The following is a 20,913-nucleotide window of genomic DNA, read 5'->3' on the forward strand; positions in this document are numbered from 1 at the left end:
TTTGTGGACAATAACAGTTGAAGATAAGAAAAATTTTTGGAATGTGGTGCTCAGGATAATGCTGCAGATTAATTAGGTGGTACTGAACTGAACTGGAAAGTAACAAATTTATGCCGTAACCCGAATAAAGGAATCCGTTAGCAGGATATATCTTGAGATGTCAAGAATTCGTCAATTTGGTAATAGAGAGAAGTGTGAGGGAGCCCATAGCTCAGTTACAGTAAGCAGGTACTGACTGATAAGGGATGCACGACTTACGCATAGATGACGAGACCTGAACAGGATTAACATCGAAAACTGAAAGAACCGGTCTTCAGTTTAAAGACGTTAACAATAACAACAAAGATTTCTTTGTGTGTGGCTTTACAGTGACGATTCTCTGAGGAAGAAGGACTAAATTTTTCAAAGTCGAAACATCTAGTACCTTTGGTCTATAAGTTCTATAGTATCATTATTATTTGCCCACCGTCAAGAATAACGTCAGAACAGCCTTACTGCCGCCTATTATTTCTCCGAAAGCTAACAAACCTTCGATCTTTCCCATTCTTTTTGTTCCGGCGTAATGACAGGCAATGGCACGACGATGAAGAACGGAAGAGCAGAGAGGGCTGTGAGAAGACTTCAGCCAATCGTACACTGACTAGGACGACACCGAGACAGGAGAGGCCTCTAAACGAAGAGAATATAAGCGCCGCGCCGCCTTGGCGCTGCCGGATTGGAAGACGAGACGTCATACACACTATAGCAGAGACTTACGACCTGTGTAGTTTTGCTTTCATTGAAAATGTTTGTACCGAAGGACATTAATCAACTGCATGTCGCCATTTGCTGGCGACACAATTTTGTGAATATGCAAAGATAAGTAATATCAATTTAACTTACTGTAATAAACTCCATTAATATGATTTGCTTGAATTGTTCTCTAGTGATCTGAGAAAACAGATACAAAAAACTTTTGCCTGCTGTTATCGTCAGAAACCAAAAAAACAGCTGACTAACTGATTGTGCAGTCTATGTATTCTAGCTTCAAAATCCAATGCGTCAGGATGACATCCTTCCTAAACTCAGTCATATATCTCCCGAATTACACATGATAAATTGCCATTTAACATCTATAAGTCTGGGGAATCGTTTGGTTGCCATGTTCCCCAGTGATTTTATGATATCCTAGGATATGTTAACTGTGTTACGGCCTTGCCGCGATAGTAACACCGGTTCCCGTCAGATCCCCGAAGTTAAGGGCTCTCTGGCATGCCTAGCAGGTGGGTGGGTGACCGTCCGGTCTGCCGAGCGCTGTTGGCAAGCGGGCCGCACTCAGCCTTTGTATGGAAACTGAAGGGCTACTTGACAGAGAAGTAGCAACTCCGGTTTCGTACGCTAACAACGGACAAGAGAGCGGTATTTGTTGATCATATGCCCTCCATATACGCACTCAGTGACGCCAACGGTTGAGGATGACACGGTGGTCGGCCAGTACCGTTGAGCCTACCGAGGGCTGCTTGGACGGAGTTAGGGAATGTTAACCATCCCATCTTCTTTCTATACTTCGAAGGATAAGTATCAGGCTACAAAATCAGAGGCTCCGTAGCCATTCCTCAGTCTGACCTGGCAATTTGTTTTCGAATTCGTGTCTGGCTTTGTTTTGCAGATGTGCTACACGGCAATTACCCCCTTGCCTGAAGTAGCGGGAGCTACCCTGTAATGGACTGAGTATGTTATGTCATAAGTCGGAAGACAGCTATCGGCCCCTGGCAACATCCATAGTCAGGCACTTTGTTATTCAAAGCAACTGTTTGATTGAGGATACTTCAGTTTGTAATATGGAAAAGAAAGGACTCCATACATACAGGTTCACTATTTGCTAAAAAGTGTCCGGGAATGCTGAATTGGTCGCTAGATGTCACGACAGGTGGAGCTGCTAGCATAAAAGGAGGCAGGGATTATTGTGTTGCCAGTAGAGAAGCAGTAATCGCAAGTGGATCGGTCAGGAAAGCTCAATGGTCTTGAAGAAAAAACCTGAACTAGTACCTGTACGTCACCTCATATGTATGTATGTATTGAACTGGTGACCTAGAAGCGACGGAGAGGCTTCGTCCCCGCCGTAGCCGTCAGTGGTTCACAACCCCACAACAGGCTACAGCAGTCCACCCACCCCACCGCCACCCCACACTGAACCCAGGGTTATTGTGCAGTTCCGCCCCCAGTGGAAGGGCCCCCCCCCCATTCCAGACGAATGTAAACTCAATTTTGGCGTGGTAGAGTAATTATTGCGTACGCGTACGTGGATACAGTGTTTGCGTAGTAATCGCCGACGTAGCGTAACTGAGGTGGAATAAGAGGAACCATCCCGCATTCGCCGAGGCAGATGGAAAACCACCTTATAAACCATCCACAGGCTGGCCGGCACACCGGAGCTCGACAGTAATCCGCTGGGCGGATTCGTGCTGGGGACCGGCACGCCTTCCCGCTCGGGAAGCAGTGCGTTAGACCGCACGGCTAGCCGGTGGGGGGAGGGGGGGGGCGGTACGTCACCTTAGAAACGAATCCTTCAGGGACTTTTCTTTTCTTCTACAGCTGCTCAAGTCGACTGTTGTGATGAGACTGACTTCATGTAATGACGGGCGCTGACCGTCGAACATTGCTGAGGGTATTTGTCAAAAATCGTATGAAATCAGCGGAAGGGCTCAGTCGTGGGTTGCGAAGTGCTGCCAGAAGTCTTGCTAGCATACCGTCTGCGTGAATGGAATTAAAAAGAATGTGGCACAATGGTCGGGCATCTCCTCATAATAGACATATTTCAACGGCCAGTGCCAAGTGACGCTTGTGGTGGAGTAACCAGCATCGCCACTGTACACTGGATACCAGGAAATGAGTGAGCTGGATCAATAAATCACGCTCTACCCTGTGGCAATCTGACGGAGGGGTCTGGATTTGGTGAATGCCTGGAGATCCTTACCTACCTACATGTGTAATACTAAATAGTGAAGTAGGGAGGAAGTGGCGTGCCGATATTTTCCTTCGGTCTGGTGTTTTCCCCTTATTGCGCTTAGGAAGACGCTATACCCGGATGGCTGTGGACGTATTTGGCAGCAGAAACCCTTGTAGACAGGGCAACCACAGTTGTGACTAACCGTCTTGGGCATTAGGAAGCAGGTTCAGATGTATTTCATCGTTGTTATCAGATCACAACCGGATTCGTGGCACTAAAAACCACATTATCCGTGTAATGATGAAGCAGTAACACCCAAAAATAAACAGGAAATCGAAAAATTGTAGCCGGCCGGGGTGGCCGAGCGATTCTAGGCGCTACAGTCTGGAACCGCGCTGCCGCTACGGTCGCTGGTTCGAATCCTGTCTCGGGCATGGATGTGTGTGATGTCCTTAGGTTAGTTGGGTTTAAGTAGTTCTAAGTTCTAGGGGACTGATGACCTCAGAAGTTAAGTCCCATAGCGCTCAGAGCCATTTGAACCATTTTTGAAAAATTGTAAAGAAAAATTAAACTTGTAAAACAGAAAAATAATCATGGGAGCTAAGTAGCCCGGAAGATGGAATCAAATTAATAAACCGCTTAATCGCGGAACGTCAGTGACTCATAATCCTCCTCATATAGGAATCAAATTCCAAAATGATCGGTGGAGCCTACACAGAATTACATCGAGGCAACGTGGAGATACGCAAAACAAAATGACATTATAAGGACTTGAGGAGCGGTTTGTTTTAAAGAACAGAGGGGGCAGTCCGCAGCGTCGAGGCGCAATAGAAAAAGAGAGAGGGAGAGACAGAGAGAAAAGAAACCACAATGTGTGTCAAGCAAGTGGCTTGTTAACGGGAAGAAAAAACATACCAAACTCCTAGTCTACGTATAACAGTGGAACACGGGACGTGACCGGGTACTGTGAAATACTGACATCGCGACAGTAAATAGCCACTTAAGTCATTAAACACCCTCTAATGTCGTTTCTCTTAGGCAGTCACCTGTGTATGGCTCTTATTAGCGATACATTTTGAAACAAATTAACGGTCACTGTTATGTATTTTCGATAGAAGTTTTAAGATATTGTAGTAGGACATTCCGACATTTGTTGTTCACTATTCGCGCGTTCCCAAAATGACCAACGATTTCTCGGTGGGTCATCCCGAGCCCTCTAGGGGGTGGTTGTTTACTTTGACTGTGTTAGCATTTCATAGTACGTGATCGTGTACCGTGCTCCGCGAATGCGAATAGACTGGTGTTTGTGCTAGATTATTACTTTATTTGTATCTCCTTTCCGTTAATAAGCCACTTGCTTGACTCACATCGTCCAATGTTATTGTTATTATTGATCCACTTCGCTGCAGGCTCCCCTCTATTGTCTAAAACTAATCGCTCCTCCGGTCTCTTTGTGGTTATTTTTACGTATCTCCATGTTCCCAATGATGTAATTTTGTTTATGCTTCGCCGACCATTTGGACTTGGATACCTACGTGCGGCTGATTGTGATTCATTGTAGAACGACCATTTAGTGGTTTATTAGTTTGGTCTGGAAATGAATGTTGGGTTCCGTATTTAGGGTTTCTTTGGTCTTATCATTTATTCGCGTGAATACAGTTTTTCTATCTTTATAGGCTTTAACAGCATTTTTTAAAAAATTTTCGCACTGTTGTTAATTTTAGGGTCAGTTACTCTTTCATGATTTATTGTTATACATATGTCACCTGAGGATGTGGTTTTCAGTGCTACGAAACTGGTTGAGCTGATAATAAAAGGATTATGTACGCGGTCTGTTAAAAAATCCCGGAACCTTGTCCACATTTTTTTCTACTTTTATCTTTTACTTATTGAGCATGCTCTGCCCCGAATTACTCTCCTTCTCAATTGATACATCGCTCCCAATGTCGATTCCACTTCCGGAAGCAGTGTGGCTACACCTCTTGCTGGATCGCGCGAACGCCGTCCGAGGACTTTCCTTTATCTCGTCTATCGTTGCAAATCTTCGACCTTTCAGCGTGGTTTTCAACTTTCAAAATAAAAAGAGGTCCGCAGTGACCACGTCTGGAGAGTACGGCGGATGAGGGAGAACAGTGATTTCCTTCTTTGTGCATCAGTCACACACCAGCAGTGTGCGGTTTCGTTACCGTAATGCAAGAGTCATTAACTGTGTCGTTACATTTCAGACTGTTTCCTTCTCACATTTTCTCGCAGGCGTCGCAACTCGTCCGGATAGCATCCATGAACAGATTGCCCCTGCGGCATTAACTCATGATGAACTAATCCTTCAGAGTCAAAGAAAACTATCAGCATGTCTCTGACATTTGACCTAACCTGAAGAGCCTTTTTTGGTCTTGCAGAGCTATTCCCGACCTATAGTTAACAGTCAACCTTGGTCTCAACAGCATAATCGTAGATCCACGTCTCATCATCAGTTATGATTCTCGTGAGGAGTATATCGTTCTCATTTGCGCGATCCAAAACATCTTCATAGATTGCGAAGCGAAGGTCTTTCTGGTTTTGACTCATGAGCCATGGCACGAACTTGGCGGCTACACGATGCATTCCAAGATGCTGTGGCAGGATTTCATGACACGATGCAACAGAAACGTTACATTTTTCTGCAATCTCTCTGACAGTCAACCTTCGATGGCATGCACGTTATGGTAGACTTTCCTGACATGAGCGTCGTCAGTAGACACCGAAGGGCGTCCTGAACGACGATCATCTTTAACTTGCGTCCGACCACTTTTAAATCCTGCGAACTATTCGTAACACCGAACACGGCTTAAGCACTTATCACCGTAAGCTTCCTACATTATTTGGTGAGTTTCTGTAAAGGTTTTCTTGAATTTCACGCAAAATTTAACACAAACGCGTAGCTCCTCTAACTCTCCCAACTCGAAATTCGCAAACTGTGCCATACAACGTTCTACTCAATACAGCGCTGAACAATAAGTAACTGACAGACAACAATGAAACTTCCGGCAGTTACATATTAAACACAGGCGTGAGCAGGGACGCCAACCGCATTTTGCTCCAACACAGCACTGGTGCGAAATTACGAATGTTCCGGAATTTTTTGAATAGCCCTCTTCCAACTGAAACGGCTTCTTAATTTTTCTGCATTGTGAACTGTGTACATTAGAGGGGCAGTTCGGAGACGCTGACTGTGTCAGCATGACAGTGCACCCTATCATCATAAAGCAGCAAAGCAGCACCTGAGATGCTCTCTCTCTCTCTCTCTCCTTTTTTTTCTTTTTTTTTTTTTTTTTTTTTTTTTTTGACAATGACACCCGCGAACTGCGCGGGCCTACCCAGAGTCGTGGCGTGAACCCAATGCAACACTTTGTGGATGCGTTATGTAATGTCAACGACAGTATCTTGTGTTGCCAGTTTACGCAATAGTGTTCGGGATTTATGAAGTGACGAATATTTTTCCAGAAATGATTTTTAAGCCTATATGTGAAAACTGATAAATAAAAGACTTATTATTTATATTGTGAAATGTAAATAATTTCCCACACCAGTATGTATCATTATTTGTATAAGCAGTTTACTGCAAAGAATAATCAATAACAAAATGAAGCAACTGAGATCAAAGATTAAGCTGAGGTCTGCTGTTTTAGATATTGGTAAAAATAATTGTGTTGTGTGAGGTACAAGTAATCTAAACTATAATGTACAATTTACTAAATGGAGTTCTAGTGTACAGACTTTTATATGTAACTAGATAACCTACTAAGAATGTTTAAAGTTTTGTGTGCACAGCAAACAGGAAAGCGGCCATTAGCGCCTCGTACGGCGATACTGAGTTATTGGTAATCGGTGAAGAATATTGATATTGTGAACAGTCATAACGGTGTAGGATTCTGACATTTAATCCAGCATAAAGAGAAAGGTTGATGTTACTGATTTTCTACGAAAAATTACGTTGGTAAGAATCCCCAGTCTAGACTGTGTTTTGTCTGCCGACATTACGTGAGCGTATGGAGCGGCAACTTCAAACTGTTAATATAATCAGACATTAATTCTTTCGATCGATATTAGAATATTGGAACTCCGAGGACAAGAACCAACAGGAATTTATTATTTTTCTGTTCTAACAGTGAAAATAACATTCAGTAGAACGTTCTTAGACTTTACATAAATGAAATAATTTTTGTGGCTGGTGCATAAGATTAATTTTTCTCAGAGTAATTTATCATTGACTTTAAAAAATATATTTACGACACCAGTGTTGTTATGGGAAGAGGTTGTGGTGTGATGTGTTAATTATTTGGTGCATACATTTTAATGTCACGTACTGAATTAATGAAACAGCAATTCAATATTTATTCGTAGTGTTAAGGTATGACAAAATAATTCATTATGGTCGGGCTCAGCAGCACATACAAAGAATTATCAGAGATTGTGTATTTCTTTTAAATAATATTGTTATTCTTTGTGCTACATTTTCAAACGTTTTACAATAACACGTACACACCACCACAACAACTTTGAGAGTTGGCAATACTCTCTTAGGATGTGAAGGTTGGCTACAGCGTGCATACACAAGCTCTGGAATCTAAGATATTGTTGTCGCGCTTCGCAGCGCACGGATTAACTTGTAGCAATTTTGAGGCCAGTGTAGGAGCCCGCCTGCTGTGGTGCGCACATGTGTTGGGCGAGGGGGTCGTCGCCGAGCTGCTTTACTGCCGTGTCAGCCAGCAGCGACACAGGATTTGGTATTTAGTTGATATTTTTTATAATTTGCAGCGCGCTTATTAATTTAAATAGAAGGGTTTGTGTATGTGCGTAGCAGCAGACGTGTAATAGTAAAGTGAACAAGAATACAAGCACAAGATTTTCAGTAGAAAACACGAGATAAGAAGATAGAGCTCGCGACTTTCAACTTTAAACAAACAGAATTTTGATAATGATAGGAGTTGAATTCTTAAGGGAAACCATTGTTAGATTAAGTATTCATTTTTGTCATAGATTTATTTTGTAATTTTCAGGGAATTGTTTCCTATGTATTTAATTGAGAAATATTTCAGTCTGTCTCAAGAGTTCGATTAATTTGCAATATTGCTTTAATGCCACTGGAGGCAGATTTGCATACGAAGCGATTGTTCAAAGAGCTTCTAGCGTGTTGAATTGAATGAGAAAGAATCGCTTTCAGAATATAGTTTTGGAGAAAAAAGAATTATGTGTTTGGGTTATCATTTATCGAGTTTAGATTTGACCAAACCCTTTCTCATCAATTACATGTAGTTGTAGTAAGCAGCAGCAGCCGCAGCAACAGCAGGAGCTGCCATACAGAACATGCATTGCACTCAGCATGAATAATAGGATTTTTATGTTTTTGTTAAATAATGGAATGCAGCAGATCAAGCAGTGGCAGCAGAAAGACTAAGTAAGTTATTTGTTGCGCACAGGACCAATAAAATAAAATAGAGTTTAGGCGATCTCTGTAATAGTAAAGTGAACAAGAATACAAGCACAAGATTTTCAGTAGAAAACACGAGATAAGAAGATAGAGCTCGCGACTTTCAACTTTAAACAAACAGAGCAAAACCCATCACAGTTACAATATCGAATTCGGTCCATTCTCCAGCGTGAAACATTTATACGTTTCTGGTTTCTGCTCAAGAGGAAGGATGGGCTGCCAGTCCTCTACGACCAGACATCTCGAAAATGGCCCTAGCAAAATCAAAGCTGTTATAAAGGCGATGAGTGGGCATACGGCACATTAATGTCACTTACAAGTCTGAATACTTTTGATCAAATACTGTAGATGCACTGAGAGCGACTAACTGTCAGAAATAGCATATTTTTTTAAGTAAAGTCGCTTTCCTTTGCGACGGATTATTTCACTGGTAGCCTCAGCCTCGTTGTGAGACCTGTGGGCCACCTGCGTGGCTTTTGGCAAGCGCCGCGCATCCCTTGCCTCGGCTTGCCTTAGCTCTGCACTCTCCGCCCACTCACGCGAGGTATCGGGAAAAAGGAGGAGCGAGGCCACGGTAAACCTCTCAGGCAAATCTCATTGTGCGGTGGTCGAGCGGGCTTGACAAGTGATTCCTGGAGGTCGGCCGGCGCGGAAATCCTCTTAGGGACGCGGCGGCGCGACGCCGGCCCGTTCTGTTTGTCCGGCGCTGGGACCACTGCCGGGGTGGCGCCGAGGGATTCCGCAGGGACGCGTCAGGGCGAGAACTCGCCCGCCGTGCGAGCAGCCGACCTTATGCACGTCTTACGAGAAAGGCTTTCTGCTCAAAGTTGGCTACTCGATGTGGATATCCGCCATGTGACAGAGTGATCATCAAACACTCACCAATTCGCCGATGACCTCATCAACTAATTGTGACCAGTGTAATCTCTGAAGTCCTGAGCATGCACGGGGAAAGGGAACAGTAACACTGTCTACAAACATCGGAAATTAACCAATGCGTACTTCGCTCACTCGTGCTATACACTGAAGTGCCAAAGAAAACTGCGTATTCAATACAGAGATATGTTAACAGGTTGAATACTGCGCTGCGGACGGCAACGCCTATATCATACAAAAAGCGTCTGGCGCAGTTGCTAGATCGGATACTGCTGTTACAATGGCATCAAGACTTAAGTGAGTTTGAACGTGGTGTTACAGTCGGCGCTCGAGCGATTGGTCACAGCATCTCCAGGAGCGATGAAGTGAGGATTTTACCGTACGACCATTTCACGAGTGTACCGCGAATTATCAGAAATCTTGTAAAACATCAAATCTCCGACATCGCTGCGGTCAGAAGAAAATCCTCCAACAAGGGGGCAAACGACGACGTGACGGATGTGCCACCCTTCCGCAAATTGTTGCAGATTTCAGTGCTGGGTCATCAACAAGTGTCAGCGTGCAAACTATTCAGCGAAACGTCATCGGTATGGGCTATCGGAGACTCGTGTACCCTCGGCTACACGACACAAAACTTTACGCCTCACCTGGACCTGTCAACACCGACATGGCACTGATGATGACTGGAAATATGTTACCTTGTCGGATGGACGAGTACGAGTGTGGAGACATCCTCATGAGTCCACTGACCCTGCATGTCAGCAGGGGACTGTTGAAGCTGATGGAGGATCTGTAATGGTGTGGGGCGTGTGCAGTTGGAGTGATATGGGACCCCTGATATGTCTAGATACGAGTCTGACAGGTTAAACGTGCGTAAGCATCCTGTCTGATCACGTGCATTCACTGACGTCCATTATGCATTCCGAAAGACTTGGACGATTCCAGTGGGACAATACGATACCCCACACGTCCAGAACTGCTACAGAGTGATTCTAGGAAACTCTTCTGAGTTTAAACACTTCCGCTGGCCACCAAACAACATTGACATGAACATTGTTAAGCAGATCTTGGATGCCTTGCAACGTCCTGTTCAAATCTCCATAATTTATGGAGAGCTCTGAAGGATTCTTGGTGTCACTTTCCTCCAGCACTACTTCAGACATTAGTCGAGTCCATGCCAGGTCGTGTTACGGCAGTTTTGCGCTCTCGCGGGGGCCCTACGCGATATTAGGCAGGTATACCAGTTTCTTTGACTCTTCACTGTACCAACAGATTTTCTATCATTGTACATTCTTAACATTGCTATTTGACTACGTAGATAAAAACTTCGACATTGTAAAATGTTGTATGGTATCCGAAATGATCAGAGTAATAAGCGTAACCCATAGAGGAGGAAGTGTAGCATGCAACACATACCAGAAACTTCAGCATATAATTATTAGGCATGGTAGGCCAAGAATGAAGTGCTCAGGTTACAAACTCTGTAACAATCTATGCTGATATTCTTCCCTGGCTTTCGACCTGCACACTGAAGAATCTATGACATATATGAAACAATATTTCTGGAGTTGGACTAAAATTCAGAGTAAAAGCGCATCGCTGATGAAATTGCTATCCCCACTGAAAGAGAGTAAAACTCAAGGGCATGTGTAATGTGGCACTGTAGACCACAGAATATGGATTGAGACTAAACGAAAGAAAGATGAAAGTGAAGAGAATTAGTTGATGTGAAAATAGAGATACACCTTGTGATCTAAAGTATCCAGACATCTGGCTGAAAATGACTTACAAATTCGTGGCGCCCTCTATCGGTAATGCTAGAATTCGATATGGTATTGACCCACCCTAAGGCCTTGATGACAGCTTCCACTCTCGCAGACATACGTTCAATCAGGTGCTGGAAGGTTACTTAGGGATTGACAGCCCATTCTTCAAGGACTGCTCCACTGAGGAGAGGTATCGATTTCGGTCGGTGAGACCTGGCATGAAGTCGGCGCCCCAAGACATCCCAAAGGTGTTCTGTAGGATTCCAGTGAGGACTTTGTGCAGTCCAGTTCATTACAGGGATGTTATTGTCGCGTAACCACCCCGCCACTCGCCGTGCATTATGAACAGGTGCTCGATCGTGCTGAAAGATGCAATCGCCATCCCTGAATTGCTATTCAACAGTGGGAAGCAAGAAGGTGCTTAAAACATCAATGTAGGCCTGTGCTGTGATAATGCCACGCGAAACAACAAGGGGTGCAAGCCCCTCCAAGAGAAACACTGCCTTACCATAACACCACCGCCTCCAAATTTTACTGTTGGCACGACACACACTAGCAGAAGACGTTCAACGGGCATTCGCCATACTCACACCCTGCCATCGGATCGACACATTGTATAGCGTGATTCGTCACTCCACACTACGTTTTTTCACTGTTCCATCGCCCATTGTTTACGATCCTTACACCAAGCGAGGCATCGTTCGGCATTTACCGGCGTGACGTCTGGCTTATGAAATCCAATTTTTCTCACCTCCCGCCTAACGGTCATAGCACTTGCAGAGGATCCTGTTGCAGTTTGGAATTCCTATGTGATGGTCTGTGGCGATGTTTGCCCATTACACATTACGACCCTCTTCAACTGTCGGCGGTGTCTGTCAGTCAACAGACGAGGTCGGCCTGTACGCTTTTGTGCTGTACGTGTCCACTCACGTTTACACTTCACTATCACATCGGAAACAGTGGACATAGGGATGTTTAGGAGTATGGATATCTCGCTTACAAACGTATGACACAAGTGACACCCAATCACTTGACCATGTTCGAAGTCCATGAGTTCCGCGGAGTGCCCCATTCTATTCTCTCACGATGTCTAATGACTACCGAGGTCGCTGATATGGAGTATCTGGCAGTAGTTGGCAGCACAATGCACATAATATGAAAAACGCATGTTTTTGGGGAGTGTCGGGATGCTTTTGATCACATAGTGCAAACTCATCGTCGAAACTTGGGCAGTGAATTAGATGAATTTGAAGAATTCTGCTACGACAGAAACAAAATAACATCATACGAGCAAAATTAATTTAAGGAGCAGAATAGAACAAGCGAAGACAGCACTGGTCCCTAAAAAAATTCTACAAGTATGAAACACTTGTGCTAATTTCAGGAAGAAATTTCAGCGAACGTACGTTTGGAGTACGGGTTGTAGGTAAGTGAACTATAGATTTCGGAAAAACCGAATTGGAGGAGAATCAGTGTGTGTGAGATGTGCCGGCCGCGGTGGCCGTGCGGTTCTAGGCGCTCCAGTCCGGAGCCGCGCTGTTGCTACGGTCGCAGGTTCGAATCCTGCCTCGGGCATGGGTGTATGTGATGTCCTTAGGTTAGTTAGGTTTAAGTAGTTCTAAGTTCTAGGGGACGGATGACCACAGCAGTTGAGTCCCATAGTGCTCAGAGCCATTTGAACCATTTTTGTGTGAGATGTGTCTCTATAAATTAATGTTAAACTTAGGTAGCTTGCTAAGGTATGGCAAGGTTGTCTGAAGAGTCGATAAGGAATGGATCATGTGGACAACAGCGACGAGAGATAGGGGCAGGAAGATAAGAAATGTGTTAAGACACCTGGGAACTATGTCCATGGTAACTAGAGGAGTTGCAAGAGGGTAAAAATTATATTCGAAAACAGTGGTAAACATGAAGGAGTTGAATAGTGTTGGGCGTAAGTGTTACTCCGATCTGAAGAGGAGGTGGCACGGACGAAAACTGTCTAAAGCTAATGATAAAAAAATTGTTTATTGTTTTTCTTATTTTCCAGACGTATTGTACCAGATGTAGGACGACCGGATACTTCCCTCCAGTGTTCCTCCACCAAATATTTGCCGGCCGGAGTGGCCATGCGGTTCTAGGCGCTACAGTCTGGAACCGCGCAGCCGCTACTGGCGCAGGCTCCAATCCTGCCTCGGGCATGGCTGTGTGTGATGTCCTTAGGTTAGTTAGGTTTAAGTAGTTCTAAGAGCTAGTGGACTGATGACTTCCGAAGTTAAGTCCCATAGTGCTCAGAGCCATTTGAACCATTTGAACCACCAAATATTTTAAACCAAATCGTTATACATGTTTTACAACAGCAACACCGTGAACAAATAGAAACTAAAAGTTTGTCAAATAATGTTATTTCGAGAGGAAATGAATTAGGAGTACTAAAGGAGGAAATGTTTCAGATATTATTGGGCACTTAAAAAATGACAAGACACAACGGATAAAAGTGAAAGGAAGCACATACTGCCTTGTAAAAATTATTTGATGCATTGTTATGTATGTATTTCCTCGAATAAATAAATTTTGATAATTTGTAATGTTTTGACGACACTTTTCCTTGTCTTTCAGTTCTCAGCAGCGCATTGAGTTCAGCATATGACTCTGTGAAGACCTTTGGCTATGAATTTTGATTAGATGTGTAATAACTTGTATCATCATTACAAGTTTCTTATTCTGTTACTATATTTGGATATTTTCTCAGAACTACACCTTCGCCCTTGAGATGCACAACTGTACAGAGACGACACTGATAACATTCTAAGTTTTGGCACCTACGTGAAAGAACAACGACCGTTAGTATTAGGTGAGTCTCAGAACGCGAAGAATATGCCATGGGCATTGCAGTAGGCTCTGTTGGTACGTCTAGTGGACCTAGACAAAGTATGACAACAGAGCTTATCATTGTTGCCACATGCTGGGGAACATTCAATTGCCCTTCAACAATTATGTTTTAAGGTTCAGTAGATCCGTACACCATGATTCTTGGATGGACCAGCAAGATCGTTCCCTCCTTTAATGTTTCAACAGGCTGTCTACGGACACATTGGCGTAGATATGACCGCCCCAGACTTACGCGACGCTCATCGCTGAAAACCACAGAATGCCGGTCAGTGCCTGACATGCCTCTGGTTCAACATCACGCAAGTGTTGTTGTCTGCGGTTTGGTGTCAGCGGGAAACGACGTGATGACATATTGCTCTCTACAATTTTTATTTTTCAGGCTTACATTTGACAATTAAGGATCGCCATCTGATAAATTTTGTGCGAACCGTAGTGCTTCAGCTGAGGCCGCGAGCACCGTTGCCCAAGCAGCACTACGTGGAGGGGGTCTTTTTTGTTGAAAATAGAGCTGTAATTACTTCTTGAAATTATAATACACAAATGTAAACGTCGTGTGAGTAGGGTCTCCCTTCGGGTAGACCGTTAGCCGGGTGCAAGTGTTTCGATTTGACGTCACTTCGGCGACTTGCGCGTCTATGAGGATGAAACGACTCACGGCACTGGTCACGAAGTATGTCTTGCAATGTGTCGTCAGTCGTGATGTCCATGGAGCGTGCGTCTCATTCTTAGTTTATTGTACGAGGTACTTCTCGCATGTCATTTCTTTCCTAACTGCTCTATTACCTATGTTCTGTTAGCGTCTTTGTAAAGTATGTACTGAGGACTACTTGATGGGAAACAACGGCTCCGGTCTCGTAAACTGATATACGGCCGGAGAGCGGTGTGCTGACCACATGCCCCTCCATATCGGAATCCATTGACGCCTGTGGTCTGAGGATGACATGGCGGCCGGTCGGCACCGTTGGGCCTTCATGGCCTCTTGATTGGCTAGTTTTTTTTTTTAACGTAATTCATTACATGCTTTACGTGGCCTCTGGTACAATAACCGACCACTAATTCTCCTACTTAATAGATTGACGTGTTCCTGTTTTAATTTTTCAGTGTATTGTCATTTCAGTGTTTAGTGTCGTTTGTATGTTATGTGTGGTGTCACCGCCAGACACCACACTTGCTAGGTGGTAGCCTTTAAATCGGCCGCGGTCCGTTAGTATACGTCGGACCCGCGAGTCGCCACTGTCAGTGATTGCAGACCGAGCGCCGCCACACGGCAGGTCTAGAGAGACGTCATAGCACTCGCCCCAGTTGTACAGCCGGCATTGCTAGGAATGGTTCACTGACAAATACGCTCTCATTTGCCGAGACGATAGTTAGCATAGCCTTCAGCTACGTCATTTGCTACGACCTAGCAAGGCGCCATTACCGGTTTATATTGTAATAATGTCTAAACAAGAGCGATGTTCTCCAATTGTTGATTAAAGTTAAGTATTCCAAGAACTACGTTCTTTTCTTTATAGGATAATTACTTTACCTTGTTCCAGACCTCACGCAAATCTACGTGAGCTTAAAAGCGTGCATTTCGGCCTCTTCTAGCAACACGGTGTTGGCTCTTCTGCCAACACCTCATTATGTACGTGTGGTTCCTTTGTCTTGTGATTGGTGTTAATATCAGAGGAATCCGTCCTGCTCGAGTCTTAATCTGAGCTAACTTACTCGACTTTCTGTCGTCCATGCAATGTTGATTTGGACGCATTTATCTATAGATAGTGTGTTCAATTCTCGAGATTTGATCTTTGTGTTTGTTTAATAGTCCCCATCTGTCAGCGTCTACGTAAGCGGCTACATAGCTCGCAGCACAGAGCTATATATTCCGTAGCTTCAAATTCCCCATACTGGCAGTGGCCACTGTGTGCAAGCGAAACGCGCCGCAAATGCGCTAGGTAAGGGCCGCGTCAAGTCAGAAAGTGAACAATGCCACACATCCGGGTGACATATTTCGTTCGTAACTGATCCCTGATGCTGGGTAAATAGTGCAGCCCACGACTCTTATCACTTTGGTCACATTCTCGTTGCCAGGAGTTTAGTTGCCGTTCCTGCTCGACACTCTCTCCTGTAATTTTCAGCCAGTAAGATGCAGCTACAGATTTGGTGGTTATATCTGTAGGAGAGACACCCAACACCACACACAGTGCCTCTAGTGAGGAGATAGGGAATGCCCCAAACAATTTCAGGAACATACACCTCTGTCCGCGCCCCACAGTTATCCTATACACCAGAAGCGTGAGTCAGCATGGCCACACACTTGCCGCACACTCATCACCATCCATCCTGCAGCTATAGCGCTATAGTCACCTGTCGCTGCGATGTGTCGGTATGGTGCTGTCATGTCAGTCATGCCAGTGATTTGACATGTTTCATGTTCCAAAACATGGCGGCATGTACTCGTCCTGTGGACATCTGTTGCGATGACCACCAGTAAAATTACAGTAAAGTTGGACACACCCAACAACCAGCAAGTATTCACACTGTTCTTCAGCTGCAGGAATGGCTGTCTGCTGTATTGAAAGTACGCTGATACAATTGTGAAATTTTAATCAACGCTTCGAAAAGCTTGAAAATACAGGAATACTGGTTGTATTTGGTCAAGGTGTCTACGATGTAACTTTTTCCATCTCCATCAGTGCTAGGTCCGCTTTTTACCTCCGCCTTGCTACGTCCGACGTGAGTTACTTTGCTTCCAAGGTATCACATCGTAATGTCCCCACAGCAAATACCCTCTACCACGCACCAATTAATCATTTTCAATCAAACTATCTACATTCATTCACTTTGGAAAAGTTATCTGATCTGATTTTCTCGTAATATATGCAGAGGCAGCTCGTCGACGCCAAAATATTTTCTAATGCATTTATTCTTTGAAATAACAAAGATGCATGTATGCATTCTCCATGGTTGTTAGACGGGTAACTAGGACAGCTTCTTGAGTATCTGTTGAAGGATTCACGTGTTTCTGAGAGATACATATTCTGCTTTTCTTCTCGCTAAACTGAGCCAATTAACATTTGTGCCGCTAGCGGTGTGTTCTGAAGAGAAAGAGATTGTAAAAGGAAAATAATTTAGGCGTGGAATCACCGGAGATCTCGACATGTAATGGAGATGGATTTAATACTCGATTTCCTCCATAAATAAGGTTTGTGACTTTTTTATTCTGGAGTGAATGAACGAATCAGTTTCTTCTGAATCATTTGTTGATCACGTGGGCCCTGTAATTAGTGGGGAAGTTTCAGCTGTGTCGAAGAGAGCCTGCAATCACTGAGTCTGTGTTCAATCGTCCAAAAAGGCTTCGTACACATCTGGAATTCGCAATCTTTCGTAAAAGAAACAAATTGTCCAAACGATTGATTCTCCCGACTGACTGCAGTGTTTAACAGTAATAATAAATGTAAAGATCTCCTACAGCAAGCCAGCCGCTGATTACCAAGATGAAGGACTCCACCAAAGATTCTATTTGGCTGATTCCTTTTATCCCTATATCACGTAATGAAATATTGTATTAAAAACTGTACGTAGAAGAAGGAGAGAAAGAGAGAGAGCGAATGAAAATAGAGATAATACTAATAATCCTCCATTAGGCTAATTTTTCGCCTATCTTATCACGGATCAGCCAAGAACTGGGAGGGCCTTACTTTACTGTATAGACTTAGGTGGGAAGGTGAAGGGACCTTAAAGACAACAGATACACGTCTATACAGACAAGACATTACACAGAGATAGCGGCTAGCTGCATTGATAATCGATTCTTAGATTAAAGAGACGGCAACTTATTATCCGAACATCAAAATGTTAAAATGGCCGATCCGTGACAGGACACGTTTTTGGACGTTGCTAAAATAATTTTGTTCTCTGTTCAATGTCAACTACGACGAGTTAACCTAACTGATGCTTGGAAAAGAGAGGAAAGACTCGCAGGTGATATAATTGGATCCATAAGTAAAGCCGAAAGACAGCTCGCTGCGCGCGAGCTGTCTTTCGGCTTTACTTATGGATCCAGACAGCTCGCTGCGCGCGGCCGGTACGGGACTACAAGTCCCACCGCCACACCTTCACCAGCCCATGTTAGGCAAAATTTTTCTGCATGACTGATGTAGTACTATCACCGTGAGAGGGTGGTACGGGACTACAAGTCCCACCGCCACACCTCCAAAGTGAATTGCAGTGACGCAGTCATTGCCCTGTGGAAATTTACTGCCCACCAACACAGTTAGACCGCAATAGACCGGTGATGCTGTATTGTAACATATCACCCCGGACTACAAGTCCATTTTAAAAAAAAAAAAAAAAAGCTGCGCGCGTAGAAAGAGTCAGATTTATGTTTATATTATTAAAGCTTGCTAGTACAGTGGAAGTATACGCTTTTATACTTAGTGTTATTTGATATATGAACATGGATTATTTGTGTTCATGTTAGAAATAGGAAATGTTTTGATTGACCTGTCCCAGTTGCATTTATCTGTATGTGTACATTAAGGAATTAGACATAGAAGTACTCTCGTGTGAAGGAAGTTACATTTAGTGACAGTAGAACATTTATATGGTTTTAGCTAGGGCAATGTTTAGGATGAGTCAAGCACGCATCAGCCTTCAGCTGTTAGCAGTGATAATAACGAAGTAGAAAGAAGTGTTGTAGGACCGATGGTTACAGATAGCGCAGCAGAACGGCCTGTAGACACGGCCTCGAGTGTAACAGCGAGTACGCAGCAGGGATTAGATCCATTGGTAATTATAATAAGACAGATGCAGTTGATAACCGAGAGCATGAATACTTTGAAAACAGACATTAATGCGAAACTTGCCTCAGTTACTGAAGGGCAGGAAAATCTGAAAACCGATATTAAAGCACAGTTAGTGACAGTCACTCAAACTCTAGAAGAGATGAAATTAGTCCAGACTGAGATTCAGCAGCAGTTACAAGGCAGTTTCTCCGAATTAGAGCAGCGGATAGAGGCGAAGACCAAGGAACTCAAAGATCAGGCCGAAGAGACGGAACGAAAATTAACTGCACAAATAGAATTGGTGAAAGCACAATGTCAGGAATCTACTCAGCGCGTACGTGTCGAAATGAAGGAGTATGTGGCTATTAAGATAGATACCGTACGGGAACAAGTGGAAATGGTTCCGCAATTAGTACAAAAGCAAGACGCCATGGCATGTGCAATTGCGCAACTTCCTGAATTGGCGCGTACACAGACTAACCTAAAGGAAAGCGTTGAACATCTGACAGAGCGTCAAGACGTTATAGACCACCAAATTAACGTATTAACGGGTAAATTATCCGAAATCACATTAGAAAACAAAAGGCTAATGTGTGAAAACGTTGAGCAAAATGTTAAGGCAGCATTCCAGAATTTATCTGGCAAACAGGAAGAGAATTTGGTTGCGAAAGGACTTGAGGAGGTGCGACAGCAGTTAGATGCTGATTTTGAGCATTGGAAACAAACGATAGAAGAGTCGATGCGCGCTTCACAACAAAGCTCAGAACAAATGAATACAGGGAAGCAGCAGAAGTTGGCAACAGCTATACAGCCAGTTATTGCCCATTCGCACACAATACCGACTTGTGCAAGTAATGCAAACATTAATTTGCCACAAGCTGGTTGTTCGCGTGAATTCTTATCTACCGGAGATTACGAAAACCTTTGCCATGCCGAAGAAAAAATGATACAGCATCGGCAATTCCAGATTTTTAACCCTGACAAAAGGTGGGGGGGGGGGGGGGGTCCATCCAATTGTTTTTGTTCGAAGTTTCAGAGGAGTGCTACCCAGAAATTGGTCGGAGTGGCAGAAGATCAGTTTTGTTACAGGATATATACAAGGTTCGGGGGCGATCTGGGCCTCGGACATGACTTCTGTTTGACCGACATATGACGATTTTGAGAAGGCGTTTTTAGCAAAGTTCTGGTCAGAAAGGGTACAGGAACGCCTAAGGCAGGAGGTGCTCTACCCAGAGCCTTTCTCCTTTTCGAAAGGAACCCTTAGAAGGTATTTCGAAAAACATATAAATAAAACGAGATACTGGGACAGACCTATGCCCTTGCCAGACATAATAAGCATACTTAAGGCAAGACTACCAACTAGCATCCGGAATCAATTGATTTACGGCAACGACAAAGACTTGGAGTCGTTTCTCACGACGTTAGACCATATAGATATTATTGAAGAGAACAACCAGAAAGCCCGTAATAACAGATTCCAATATAGGGCGATAGAACCTCCGCCAAACGGTAGGCAAGGTGGAAGTATGGGTTATACCAATGGCGATCAATCGTCACTTAGAAGGAATGAACAGAGATCGTTAAGTAATGGAGGAACCCCTCAAAATCTCAATAGTAATCCCGGCAACGGTCTTGCGAGGGGCTATTCAAGGAACAACAGGAACGGGAAAAGATACAACCCCGTGTGGGGGAATGAAAGAAATCTGAGACCCCAAGCCTGGAATAATAACAATAATAGAAAGTGGAATCAACCGGGAGGAATGAATTAAAATAGCCAACATCAGTGGGGACGGACATCTCCGAATCAACCGGTAATTACCGAAGTCATGGATGATATCAACCAGCAGATAAATCAAAATCCTACAAACTCATAAGGACCCACTCGTGCCCCAGAGGAGCTATCAACAATTGGTTGAGGGGCAACAGGATATGTGTACCCATGCTAACGTATAATGATGGACGATTACTGGCAGATGAACTGACCGAGAACTTAGAACCACAAGATGAGGATAAGGAACAGGTGGCAGTAGCCGAAGTGCAAGTCATTATGGAGACCGTACCTATAGTGGCAGTTTTAGACACATCTGCAACCACAAATGTTATTTCGGATGCACTATTCAACAGGATCAGAAATATAAGACGAGTGCCAGTTATTCCAGTTCAAAATTGCAGAATAATAGGCGCCGTTGGGGCTCGATCGGCTAATGTAAAGGTGCAATCACTACTTGGTGT

The sequence above is a fragment of the Schistocerca serialis genome, chromosome 6 (genome assembly GCF_023864345.2).
Source record: "Schistocerca serialis cubense isolate TAMUIC-IGC-003099 chromosome 6, iqSchSeri2.2, whole genome shotgun sequence".
NCBI lineage: Eukaryota > Metazoa > Arthropoda > Insecta > Orthoptera > Acrididae > Schistocerca > Schistocerca serialis.